The sequence below is a fragment of the Physeter macrocephalus genome, chromosome 4 (genome assembly GCF_002837175.3).
Source record: "Physeter macrocephalus isolate SW-GA chromosome 4, ASM283717v5, whole genome shotgun sequence".
Taxonomy (NCBI): domain Eukaryota; kingdom Metazoa; phylum Chordata; class Mammalia; order Artiodactyla; family Physeteridae; genus Physeter; species Physeter macrocephalus.
Window position 1 is genome coordinate 50,443,208 of NC_041217.1, and position 13,102 is coordinate 50,456,309.

Genomic DNA, 13,102 nt, shown 5'->3' on the forward strand with positions numbered 1-13,102 from the left:
TTTGAAGACCATTTTCTTCCATTATTGCAATTGAGCAGCACCAAGTGGACTGTCAAGTTAACAGAAATCAGTGGTAGCCTTGCTTCCTGAGCACCATCTAAAGAATTTTAAACTTTTGCATTATTTTTAGTTTTTTCTCTGTGAGCATGAAAACAAAGAAGTGCCCCCACTGAAGACTGGGCTCACAGGACTGGTGCAGGGCTGGTTCTTCCACCCCTTGTCTGCCCCTGCACTTTTCTTACTTCTTCTGAACCTCTGCCAGCTGCTCCCAGAATCACAGATCCTCAGGACCATCTCAGGCATCGAGGCATGGCAGAAGTGGAAATAATTCATTTTGGCCTTCAAACTTTAAGCTCCCATATCTCCCCAAGAAGTCAGAGACGCTGTTACTTGAATGATTTAGGAAATGAGTGTGTGCACCAAAGACAAAAAGATATTGTCTATTGTTTGTGTGCTTGTTTTACGCTATAGAACATTTTTTTAATTTATTTTAAGATAAATTATTAAGTTGAAAATGTATGTCCCTATTCAGAAGTGAAAGATTTTTCTTGTAATAGTTAAACTTCTGTCTTGAAGCTTCTATGGTTCATAGTCTTTGCACAGGAAACTCACGGTTTTAACAAACTCATACACATATTGAAGAAGGCAGTTTAATTCAGTAAAAAGAAGATGAGCTTTTCTAAGATCCCCTGCAGTAGCAGGAATGGGGTAAAATGATTTAAAGACACTGTAAAATTCAATTCTGCCTCTCTTGCAGCATTGCTTCTCACAACTATTACCTGTATCTGAAAAAAATATATAGACTCCAGCTGCTACGCTAGAGCATGTGTGATGCTCTCCTGGGACCTCAGTACCCTGCCTTCTTGACTGGTTTCTCTGAATCAGTCCTATCCTTCTTCAAGTAATCTAGAAGAATGTGGATAATCTTAGGCGTGAATGTAAATGCCTTAATATTGAAGGTCCTGATGAGAAGCATGATATAAGACATCCACTGGATTCATACTTAAAAATATCCTGGAATGTTATAACTTCAAAATATGTTAGGAAAACCCCAAAGATGGTATAATCTTTAAGTGTGCGTGTTCATTCATTTCTGCATCTTTCCTTCAAACTTGCCTTTGCGTCTCCAATATTTCACTATGCACACTTCCATTCCTCTTCAGTTCCATCTTGTCATCATGAGAAACTTACTGAAATAATCATTGGAATACTTGCATTTTGCACAATGACTGGTATGATAGCTCTTGACAAATAAGGAAAGCACTGAAATGTTGTGATTGGGTCTCGGGAAATGCTCAGATTGATGTTGCCAGCATTTCTTCTAGGCTTTTGATGTTGAGCTCTAGTCTTGTAGCCATAATGAGCAAATTGACTAAGAGAAGCTAGGGTTTCTTGGGGTTATTAACCAGTAGTGTGGAGATGTTATTTTCATGTGGCCAAGGAGAAGCGAAGCCTTTTCTTTTCAGTTTGTGTTATTTGGAAGACGGAAAAACATCTTGTCTACATCCTTTGGCTGTTTGTAGGATTACATAGTCCTTATGATACTGAAACTTTACAGCTGCTGTAAATTTTTTATAAATGAATATGAAAATAATATAATAGGAATATAGGTTGTTTTTCTACATACTCATTATTTGGACCTAAATAAATTTTTAATAATGTTTATCTTTACTCTTTATGACATTGTGATTCCAAAAAAGGAAAAAAATGATATCAGTCCATGGAATCAGCAACCTGGACTTAAAGTTCCCTGGTAAGAATGCTGCCAAGAATGTGGCAGTAGCAGTCCTAACATACTCCAGCCGTCCTTACTATCTTGAGAATCCTGGGTTCCAGATAAAAGAGGCAGGAATGGATCAGTCTTACTCTTTGCTAGAAATGATTATCCATAGTTTGGTAGCAGAAAACAAAGGAATCTATAATTAGCAGATTTCTTATTGCTTTAACTATTTGGGTATAATTGAAAAGGGGTTAATTGTTAGCATTAGGAATGATAAACATGGATACCCAGCCACTCGTTCCATATTGGGATCTTTTTAATCAAGCTCTGCCTCTTAACCAAGAATCTAAATATTCCCTCTTTGTAATCTTTGTTCCTTCTCCCCACATTCCCATCCTCCTTCACTCTTTCTTCATAATTCCTCTAAGAAAAAGATCTTTGCATCAGCAGTAATATCTTTTAGAATAATAGCACTATCAGAATTTAGCAGTAAACCAACATATAGGCTTCAGATTTATTTCTGAGTCCAAAATAATTTGTGCTATCCAGGGTACTTCACTCTGGGTTAAATAAGTACAGGGTATAGATTCCCTCTTCAGGTCTAAACAGGAATTTTTACTCTAGGGAAAAGTGGGAAGAGCTCAAAAGTAGTTAATAAGGAAGGTAATTTGTTTTTCTTTTATGTAAAAGAAAGGAAAATTCCTTCTGTGACTACAGGTCTCTGAGAAATTACCTTTCAAAAGAGATTTCATTGCTCATAAGAGTGTTGTGGCCTATAGATAGAAACAATTTTGTTCACTTTCTTGTCTTGAAAAAAAGTGGCCTTAGCTTTTTGCAATACTTGAATAAAGTGTGTACTCGCACAGCGTTAGAGACTCATAACTTTTCTGCAAGAAGTTCAAACTTACATCTTCTTTTACTACCTTAAGAATACTAGTGAATAAAACATTAATTCAAAGAGCAAATGATAGAAACTACAATGATGTTTAATGCAAATTGTAGAAATTTACATGTTTACAAATCATCTTAAACTGGTTGTGCAGCAATTCAATAAACTATCTTTGTATTATAAAAATGTGAAGAAAAAATGTAAACTGATGTAAAGGAGGTACTGTCATTTTAATTAACCTATATTTAATAGCTTTTCCTTCTGAACTTTGCAAAGCCTTCTCGGTAAACACATTGCAAAGCATTCCCTGGGAGGCCCCGCCTCCCTGTGTGTACTGTATTGTGCAGACATGAAAAACAAACCCGTTTACTGTGTATGTGTAAATAGCCTGGTCATCAGGCCTTTTTCAGTCAATAGTCACATCCAGTGCAACTTTGCACAGAAGACTTAGGGTGTGGTTTGTAAGTATGATCTGTAAAATAACTGGGATGAGTTCCCATGTACACCTGTGTAAATAGATTTGTTAACTGAAATGTACTTTAAGAAAAGATAAAATGTGTAAATAAACTGATTTGTAAATTAATTTCATGTCAGGTGTTCATTTTTTCACCTTTTGAGCCAAGTTTAGAAAGCTAGTCTCCATAAAATTCACTTCTGTTACTGGGTGGCACAGCACTTATGATCGAGCAAAAGAGTAAAGACGAGCTGTGCGTAGGACCTGTTTACATAAATGCCATCCCCACGTCCGTCTGAGCAGCCTGGTCTTTGACATTCATAACTCACTCCTTCAACAGTCGTTGCGCCCACCTTCGTGTTCTGAGCACTGTGCCCAGTGCGGTGGAGAGAGCAGACGACAGACATGATCCCTGACCTTGGGGAGCTTAAAGTCTAATGAAAGAGAGTCATCAAAAAATAATTTCGAAAACAATGTATGCCAAATTGCAGCAAGTCCTGCAAAGGAAGCATACGCTGGTTTGAGAATATATATTTAATACAAGGACCCAACAAGAGTAGGGGAGTGAGTCAGAGAAGAGTTCCCTGATGAATTATAACTTTGTGTTCTATATCGATGGGCTTCTCCCCTGTAATTCAAGGCAAATGTCTTTTCTCCCAAATGACTTGAATTCTGATCACCCTTACAAAATAACACGTGGAAATGTCACAAAAGTGGGTGACAAGGAAGAACAACCATCTGATAAGGAGGTGTGGCTATAATTTATTTCTAGAAATACAAGCTTGGAGAAGATTAGAGCTAGAAGGTAGAGAAGAATAAAAGAATTGTCAAGGTGGAAACGGTTGCCATTCAGGATTATGAATCATCTCTGGGCCAGCAAGTTAGAAGTAACCACCATCATCTCACCTGAATTCCTCTGGTAGCCTCCTGATGGCTATCCCTCTTACAGCTTTAACTCCTACACAACCATGTACATTAAAGAAATTCTCAGAAAAAGATCCCATATTGCAGCAAGTTCTAAGTTCTTCTGACTCTTATAAAACATATTTGAGGGCTTCCTTGGTGGCGCAGTGGTTGAGAATCTGCCTGCCAATGCAGGGGACATGGGTTCGAGCCCTGGTCTGGGAAGATCCCACATGCCGCGGAGCAAATGGGCCCGTGAGCCACAGTTACTGAGCCTGCGCGTCTGGAGCCTGTGCTCCGCAACAAGAGAGGCGGCAATCGTGAGAGGCCCGCGCACCGCGATGAAGAGTGGCCCCCACTTGCCAAAACTAGAGAAAGCCCTCGCACAGAAATGAAGACCCAACACAGCCATAAATAAATAAACAAATAAAATTAAAAAAAACAAAAACAGATATTTGAGTGCCCACTATGTGCCAGATACTGTTTGTTGGTAAGTCACAATAGTAATGACAGCTTGAATCTTGGAAAAAAGACCAAGTACCTGTTTCCTTGAATCAAAATATATGAAAATAGTATTGATAGATGGGAGGATGGTGGTTGACACAGCAGAGCCAGGAATGGTGAGACCAACACTGGTGAGACTTACAGAGGTGAGTGCTGGAGAAGCAAGCCAGTGCTCTATAAAATCCCAGAAAAGCTCAGAAATTGGAGGCAGCGACTGCCACAGAGAAAGCTGTGAAGTGTGGCATTGTTTCATTGGGTGGCCAGGCTGTGGAGCCAAGATTAAAAGGCAGTCAAGTGCTGCCCAGGGGAGAGACCAGTGCGTAAATCCGAGGTCACTGAGAACAGACAGCAGCACCCCAAGCTCAAGGTACTGAGTTTCCTTACAGAAAGAGAGGAGAGAAAGCACACAACATCCAGTCCCTTGCAATGCTTCGGTCCCCCATGGCCAGCAGGTCCATCCGAGGCCTGGAGGCGTTCCAGGCCCAGGCCCATTCTTAGGTGACCCTGCAGGAGGGGAGAAGTTGCACATGACTGCCTTTCCCAACAGTCCACCCTGCTCAGCCACCGACAGAGCAGATAAAGGCACACCAAATCAGGTAGGACCATCATTTGCCCCAAGTCTGTAGGCGGAGCTGGGTGCATGGGCCCCTGAAATGCCCACATGAATACAGCTTGCTTACAGGGACTCCCTGTCACTTTGAGACAGCACTTTACCAGAGTCACTAGGAAAACCAGACCCAGGATGATGATCAGGCCTCCCTGGAGGTTGGTCCTCAATCAGAAACACCCAGTGCCTGGACTAAGCCAACTGAAGAGGTCTGAGTAGGGACTGCGTGTGCACAGATGATAACCATCCAGCCTGAGCAAGGCGCTTCTGCTTCCCCGTGTTGTTGATATACCCACAGCAAGAGGCGTTGGCCATCACACGAACACCACCCCATTCTGCCAGCAGGTAATTGAGGGCCATTCAGGTGTCCATCACTACCTTGGCTATCGCGTTGTGATTCTTGTTGATCTAGCGGAAAGTCCAAGTCACTGTGTACTGGCCAAGCCATTAAGATGGGAGTGTGGAACAAGAGGGGCCATGTTCTGGGATGAGAGGCCCAGCATTGTTTGAGTTTGCCTCCTTTCCCTCTGGCTGTGCTGATTCTTATCAGAGTGTCGTACAAGCACCACAGAGGCTTCTTAGAAGTGTGAAGAAGGCAAGTTAAAGTTCCCACCTCGCTCCCACTCCAGGAAACTCCCGAAGCCGAAGATGTTCTCACCTACTACTTCTGTGGGATCCCTTGTTGCTTGACAAAACTTTCAGCCCAATCATCCAACCTGGGGAGGGAAGTCACACCCTGAACGAACTCGACATACTCTATAACATCACCCACTTGGGTCAGAGGTTCCAGCACAACCAGGGGAATCCTAGTGCCCCATGCTCTGCATCCCTTCCCTGTTCCCATAGGGTCCCCCAGGAGGGAGGCACCTGACGGTAGCATTGCCTCCACATTTGAACTGAGAACCCCTACTGGTGTGACACCACTGTGGCCCTGATCACAAGTCACCCTCAGGACGTGTGTTCCAGCAGGAGAAAAAGAACGGTTGGGTGTCCCAGGATTGGGATTTGGCTGGTGAACACTAATCAGACAACTGCCTGGTCCTCCACCCACTCCAAGTTCAGTGTCACCCACTGTGTGTTGGAGTGTAGTGCTTAATGTTCAAATGACTTTTCCTAAGCGGGAGTACCATTAAGTTGGGGTTTTGATGGCTTTGTTGTAGATGTTTGAGCCACTCACTTCAGTGTTTTTTGGGCCCATCTGTCTGGGGGGATGGGGAGCATGAAAGCTCTAGTGATATCACAGGAGCACGTCCGTTACTGTGTTTTGGGGGCCGTGAATGTGGTGTCTGGACCAGATGGGAATTTCTTTGGACATCTGAACATATGGCAAAGTTGTTTCTTTAAGCTACAACAGTGGTCTCTGAGTCTACATGGCACACAAATATGTGTCCAGGCGTGAGTCACTGGGATCCATGACTGGGAACTTGTGGTTCGATGTGGTCAATTTGCCACATTTGTGTTGGGCCTAAGCCTGCTTCATATGGCCCAGTTTGCCATGTCGCGCGGCCTGCCCTCGCTGACAGGAGTCACGTGACTGTTCTATCTTTGGCTTTCATTTTTGGGGGCGAGTCATTGTGAGTTGGTCCATTTTTATATCTGAGGTGGACATTTATGTTCCATTCTGTGATGGGCCCAACGGGCAGTCATGGTGATTTGCTAAGTGTGTGTTAGTTTAGCTCATGAGTTCCATTTGTGTGTGTGTGTGTTTTCCATTGGTTCTTTGTTATAAGCATTAATATGAGTGATGAGTAGGTTTTTTGTTTTTTTTTTTTTCAGTCACAAGCTATTGTCTGCAATTTTCATTTGATGATTATGTCACCCAGGGAAGAAATCAAGGAGGTTGCTGAGAACAGACAACAGCACCCCAGGCTCACGTGGTACCGCGTTTCCTTATAGCAAGAGAGGAGGAGGAGAGAAAGTGCACAAGATCCAGTCCCTTGCAATGCATTGGCCCCCCGTGGCCAGTGGGTCCACTCTGAAGCCGGTATGCACCCCACTTGGTGCTGCAGTGGAAGGACCCCAACCCCTCCTAGGGGGTCTGAAATACAGAAAGCTGGGGCCATGCCAGAGGGCCACTGACACCTGTGCTGGAGCAGAGCAAGGAGTACACGTTGAGTCTGAAGCAGGGAAAGGTGATGAGCCCGGCACAGGCTGTGAGGACTCTGTCTCTTGGCAAGGAAGCGGTCCAGGCCCAGGCCCATTCTTAGGTGACCATGCAGGAGGGGAGAAGCTGTGTGTGACTGTGTTTCAACGGGGATGAAAACAGAGACATTGATTGAAGTCTGAAGGGATCAAGTAGACTCCCCTGGCACCCACCCGCACCTAGAGGATCCAGGTCACTGATGATCCCCTCTCCAATGCCCTCAGGAGATAATTTATTGTCTGGAGAAATTGAACCAGAGAGGCCCTGAATTCAAGGACACCAGGTACAACAGAGCACAAAAATGAGGCAACAGGCCAAAAATAAGGATTCAGTTAAAGTCTGTGGACTGAATGGAGAGATCCAGTCAAGCTTATTCAGAACTCCCTGTCCCAGGAAGAAGACTGGAGGACCCTCCTCTGGAAAAACAGAACAGCCTTGGAGGAAAGACCTGTAGTTACTGACATTTGGAGATTCCTCCAGAGAAAAAGTTGGATTGCCACCTGATCTCCTTCCAGTAAAGTTGACCAGTCAAAAGCCCCACCCATGCATACTGAGTTACTCATCACATTTTTAGCACATCGCCCATGTGTGAACAAATCGCCACCCATCCCCAGATTTGAGGGAAACCTCCTATGTGAAACAGACCAAACCAAAAAGAAAACAAAACAAAAAGAAATTCTGGTGAGACAACAGTGCATGGCACCGAAGAAAACATTACAAGGAACAAAAACTGTAATTAAAATTAAAATTCTGAAATATCAGAAGCAGTACTGCCTCCATAAAATAGGAATGACATGGTCTAAAAGAGTAAAGAGTCAGACAACAAGATAACAGCTCTTGAAAATTAAAAGTAGTGTAGCCATAATTTTAAACTTAATAGAAAATTAGAAGATAAAGTTGAGGAAGTCTTCCTAGAAAGTAAAACAAAAAGATTGATAAAAATAGGAGAGAAACAGAGAAAATCAGAGAACCAATCCCAGAAATCCAACCCCTAATTAATTGGACATCTAACAAGAACAGAGAAAACAAGAGGAAATTATACCAGAAAAAATTCTGGAACTTACATACATGAGTTTCCAGTTGGAAATGGTCCAATGGGTGCCCAGCACAATAAATAAACCCCCAGTGAGACACGTAATTGTGAACTATCAGAACTCTGTGGGTAAAAAAACTATTCTAAAAGTTTCTGCAGAGAAAAATAAAATATTGCATACAAAGGATTAGGAATAAAAATATCATCACTCTCCTGAACAGAAACATTGGAGGCCTTAAGAAAATACAGCAGAATTTTCAAAAACTGAATGGAGATTATTTTCATCAAAAAGTCTACACTCGGCCAAACAACAAATCAAGTGTTAAGGCAGAATATGGACACTTTCAGAAATGCTAAGTCCTTACTTCTCAAGCATTCTTTCTCATAAACCATGACAGGTAAAGACTTGGGATCCAGAAACAAGGAAGACTGTGAGGGAAATTCCCAAGATGACTGCTGTCTTGCACACCTACATCTAGAGAGCTGTCAGTCCAGATTAAAGCAGGGGGACAGAGAACTCGAGAAGGAAGTTCTCCAGGTGGGAGGGAGGGCAGATAACGATGTGAAACTTTTAATTGGTAGGCTGCTGGGAGGTGAGAAAAGACTTAGTATTAGGTTCAAAGAAGAATGAGTAATGAAAAAATGAGTAATAAGTTCAAAGAAGAATGAGTAATGAAAAAACAAAAACAGTTTTGTATAAATAGAGAACAATCACGATACGCTTCTTGGCTCACTATGAACAATATTTGTAGTTACAATAATGTAAATATTGAATATTGTGATATCACTATATTGAGAGGATGGGGGAAGGGAAGGGTGGTATCAGAGAGCTAAATATACACCTACCATATTAGCAAGTCTGAGGGTTAATTTTATGTGTCAACTCGGCTAGGCCACAGTATTCAGATATTTGATCAAATGCCAATGTATATGTCTCTATGAAGGTATTTTTTAGATAAGATTAACAATGAAATAAGTAGATTTTGAATAAAGCTGACTATCCTTCATAATGTGGTGGGCCTCATCCAATCACGTGAAGGACTTGAGAGGGAAAAAAGATTGCAGTCCCACAAGGAAGAGTGAATCCTGCCCCTGGATTGCTTTTGGACTCCAGCTGCAACATCAGCTCTTCCCTGGGTCTCCAGCCTGCTGGCCTGCTTTGCAGATTTTGTATTAATACTTGCCAACCCCTACAATCACACAAGCCAATTCCTTAATCTCTGTCTGTCTGTCTGTCTGTCTCTCTCTCTCTCTTTCCACACACATTCCATTGGTTCTGTTTCTCTGGAGAACCCTGAGGAATATAGGAATTCAATAGCTAAAGTATAAGAACACTAAGGTAAAGACCGGAGCAAAGATCTGAAATGAAATGATGAACAGTGGGTACCTCTGGATGATGGGGAGGAGAGGAATGAGACTGAAGACACCTGTGTGTGTGTGTGTGTGTGTGTGTGTGTGTGTGTGTGTTTAATTAAAAGTCTTTTTTTTGCTATGCACAAGTATCACCTTGATAATAAAAATTAATATTCCCCCTGCCAAAAAATAAAGCAACACGAAAAAGGGCATATTCAGCCTCTCTTCATTTATTTCTCTAAATGTGCACAGAGCGCATTTAGATAGAATTATACTCCCTTTCCTTTTATAACTTCAACACTATTCCAGTGTTATTTTCTGCACAAGTTAAATTTAGGTCACAGTTTTCAACTTAAATATTTTTCATTTCAACTAAGAATTAGACTCAAGGTAATTAAAACTGTTGATGTGTCATTTAAATGGTGCATTTAACACAATTAAAAATATTTTAGTACTTTTGCATATTAACAAAAGATTAAAGATGTGCATTCGATTGTAAGGAAATGAATTGTCTTGTTGTGTCATTAACTAGTAGCCTCAGTGTGTCAACTTGTGTAGAACTCCACTCAGGAGGCCAAAGTTTCCCTTGGCTCTATGACACTATTACCTCTTAAAATTTATTTTGTTTTCATGATGCTGGCATCTTCTGCAAGTAGATATCAAATTTTTTGTGCTTTTGTTTTGAACAAGAATATCATTTAAAAATACATTTTATGCAATTTGTCTTAAGAATGCACATCAGGAAACTCAAAACCACACTTTTAGCTCCAAACACATTCCAGGATTCTGAGTTTCCACAACACAAAGAGGCATGTGTGATGACCCATTTTAAGCCCAGTCAAAATATTCTGAAAAATAATAATTACCTAAATAACTTTCCTAACTGGTCTGTCAGTGTTATTACTATGATTTTGAGAAAATTAATTTAAACAATTAGATGAACTAAGTGGAATTTTAAAACTCCAAATTCCTACTGTCTCAAGGTTGAGTTTCTTCAGTTAGAGAAAAGGGGTAGAAAAGGCATTTACTCAAGAATTCCTTGGGAGTTGCAATACTGACCATTCCTGCTTCTGGCCTTTGAGACCAATATCTTGTTAATTCTAATACTTCCTTGAAAGTACAATTGCTCAAAATGTACATAACACGAGAGTTTGTCTTCAGAAGTATCCATACTATTTTCATCATTTTGGGAGACCCAGAATAGATGACAGGAGAATCTGTAAGTTTCTGGTGAAGAAGATGAAACATTTAAGAGTTTTGCTCTTCAATTAGGGACCGGTGACTAGAAACAAGACCATTTTGGTTTCTACATCTTTGCTTATAAAAAGAGCTAAGGATCTCAATGTGTGAAATAACCAATATGAAAAATAAATTTTACTGAGAACTATAGCAGCCAATAGGCATCTGACTGCAAGGAACAGACTACTTGACTAAAAGTAGATCAATAAGAGGGGCTTATACTTCTCACACAACAAGGAATCCAGAGATAGACAATAGCAGCGTCTAGCTGCGCTGATAGACAATAGCAGCGTCCAATGACTGTGCAATGTCAGAGCTTTGTGTCAACCCGATTCTCTTTGATTCTCTTGCTCATGATGCCTGGGTGGCCAGAGCAGCTCTGAGTGCCTTTTCCCCACTCATCATCCAAAGTGAGAAGAGTGGGAAGGGATTTCTACTTACCTTATTCTCTGTTTTAACCTGAGAATGAAATTATTCCCAGAAATTACAAGGGGTAATTCATTTAAAATGACATCAGAGAATGAACATGTGTTCATTGAAGCCTAGGGATCAAGGCCTTTGCATTTTTTTCTACCCTGATTCCACGTCCTCTAATTACTCTTTATTGTTATTCTTATTTTCTCTGCTATTGTAATTTTTTGTTAGTTAAAAGTTTTGGTGAGAAAAAAAGAATTGAGAAGTTATTAGTATAAGCAAAAAGGAAATATGTGTTTACATCAGCAAAAGAAGTTCAAGGTTCAAAATTTTTAACTTAAAAAATATTTTCAATTATTCCAATAAGTCCCCGCAAAATTCCCATTATGTGTCACTGGCCACAATGTCCTCCTGAGTAAGTGAGACTCAGAAAGCAAGTAACCAGAATTTTCAGTTTCTGAGGTCAGGTCCCACAGGTAAGGAAGAAGAATGGGGATATGACTGTTTATTTCACAACCAGCCGTGTCTGCGAATGTATATATCCCAAGTTTCTGACTTTCTTGGCAAAGTTATGAGTTTGTGACTAAGTAAAGGTGTAACTGAGTAGCACTTACCGATCTGTCGTGTCATCACGCCAACACCCTTCTGTGTGCTCTATTATGACCAGAAGGGCCTTCAGAACTCATCTTCTCCATCCCTTCAGCCCTGGGTACAACCACATGCCAAACAGCCCCAAAACGGAGCAACTGCCCCAGCTTTAAATGCACTAGAGAAGAAGCCATTATTCTTTTTTTTTGGCTGCGTTGGGTCTTCGTTGCTGTGCGCGGGCTTTCTCTAGTTGCGGTGAGCTGGGGCTACTCTTTGTTGCGGTGCGTGGGCTTCTCATTGCCGTGGCTTCTCTTGTTGCAGAGCATGGGCTCTAGGCATGCAGGCTTCAGTAGTTGTGGCAGGCGGCCTCAGTAGTTGTGGCTCGCGGGCTCTAGAGTGCAGGCTCAGTAGTTGTGGCACACAGGCTTAGTTGCTCCGCGGCATGTGGGATCTTCCAGGACCGGGGCTCAAACCCGTGTCCCCTGCATTGGCAGGCAGATTCTTAACCCCTGAGCCACCAGGGAAGCCCCAAAGCCATTATTCTTGACTCATTCATTAGCCAGAAGATCTCCAAATTTCCCTTGCATGATTAATGATCAGAGTGTGGAGACAAAACACACACGTGTTAATAAGTAAAGGAAACCATTAAGTAACAGCCATCCAGGGATATGTTCATCCGTCCATTCATTCATTCCATGTGTCCACTATTTTCTGGCACTGTTCTATGCACTGTGGATCCCAACAGAAAACAAGAAATTGAGGTCCCGGTTCTAATTGCTTACATTCTAGCAGGAGGAGAGAGACAGTAAAACAAGCAATGCATAATGAGGGGAGTGGTCAGATCTGTGAAGACTCAAGAACAGGTGAAGTAAGACAGGGGGTGGGCGCATGAGCTCCTTTATACAGGAAGGTCAGGGAAGGCCTTTCTGAGAAGCTAACATCTGAGCTGAGGCCTGGATGATGAGAAGGAGCCACTTGTGAGAAGGTCTGAGGGAAGAGCATTCTGGGAAGAGAGAACAGCCAGTACAAAAGCTCTCAGGTGGGAATGAGGAATAGAGAATAGACAGTGTGGCTGCAGCCCCGTGAGGAAGGGAGTGTGGTAGACGTTGTGCAGAGGCCTCGCAGGCCATGGTGTGGGGTTGGGATTTATTCAGGTACAGTATGTCACCTGGGAGAGTTGTAACCAGGGGAGTGACACGATCAAGTCTATACTTTTAAAAGCTGTTAACGTTAAAAAAAAAAAAAAAAAAAAAAA

General features: G+C 41.8%; 1 protein-coding gene across 2 annotated transcripts in view; it reads right to left on the reverse strand.

Annotated features, from left to right (window-relative positions):
* LOC129392061 (heterogeneous nuclear ribonucleoprotein A1-like) overlaps window positions 1-13,102 on the reverse strand; it is a 42,056-nt gene that overhangs the window by 2,789 nt on the left and 26,165 nt on the right. The gene's annotated exons all lie outside the window — the stretch shown is intronic.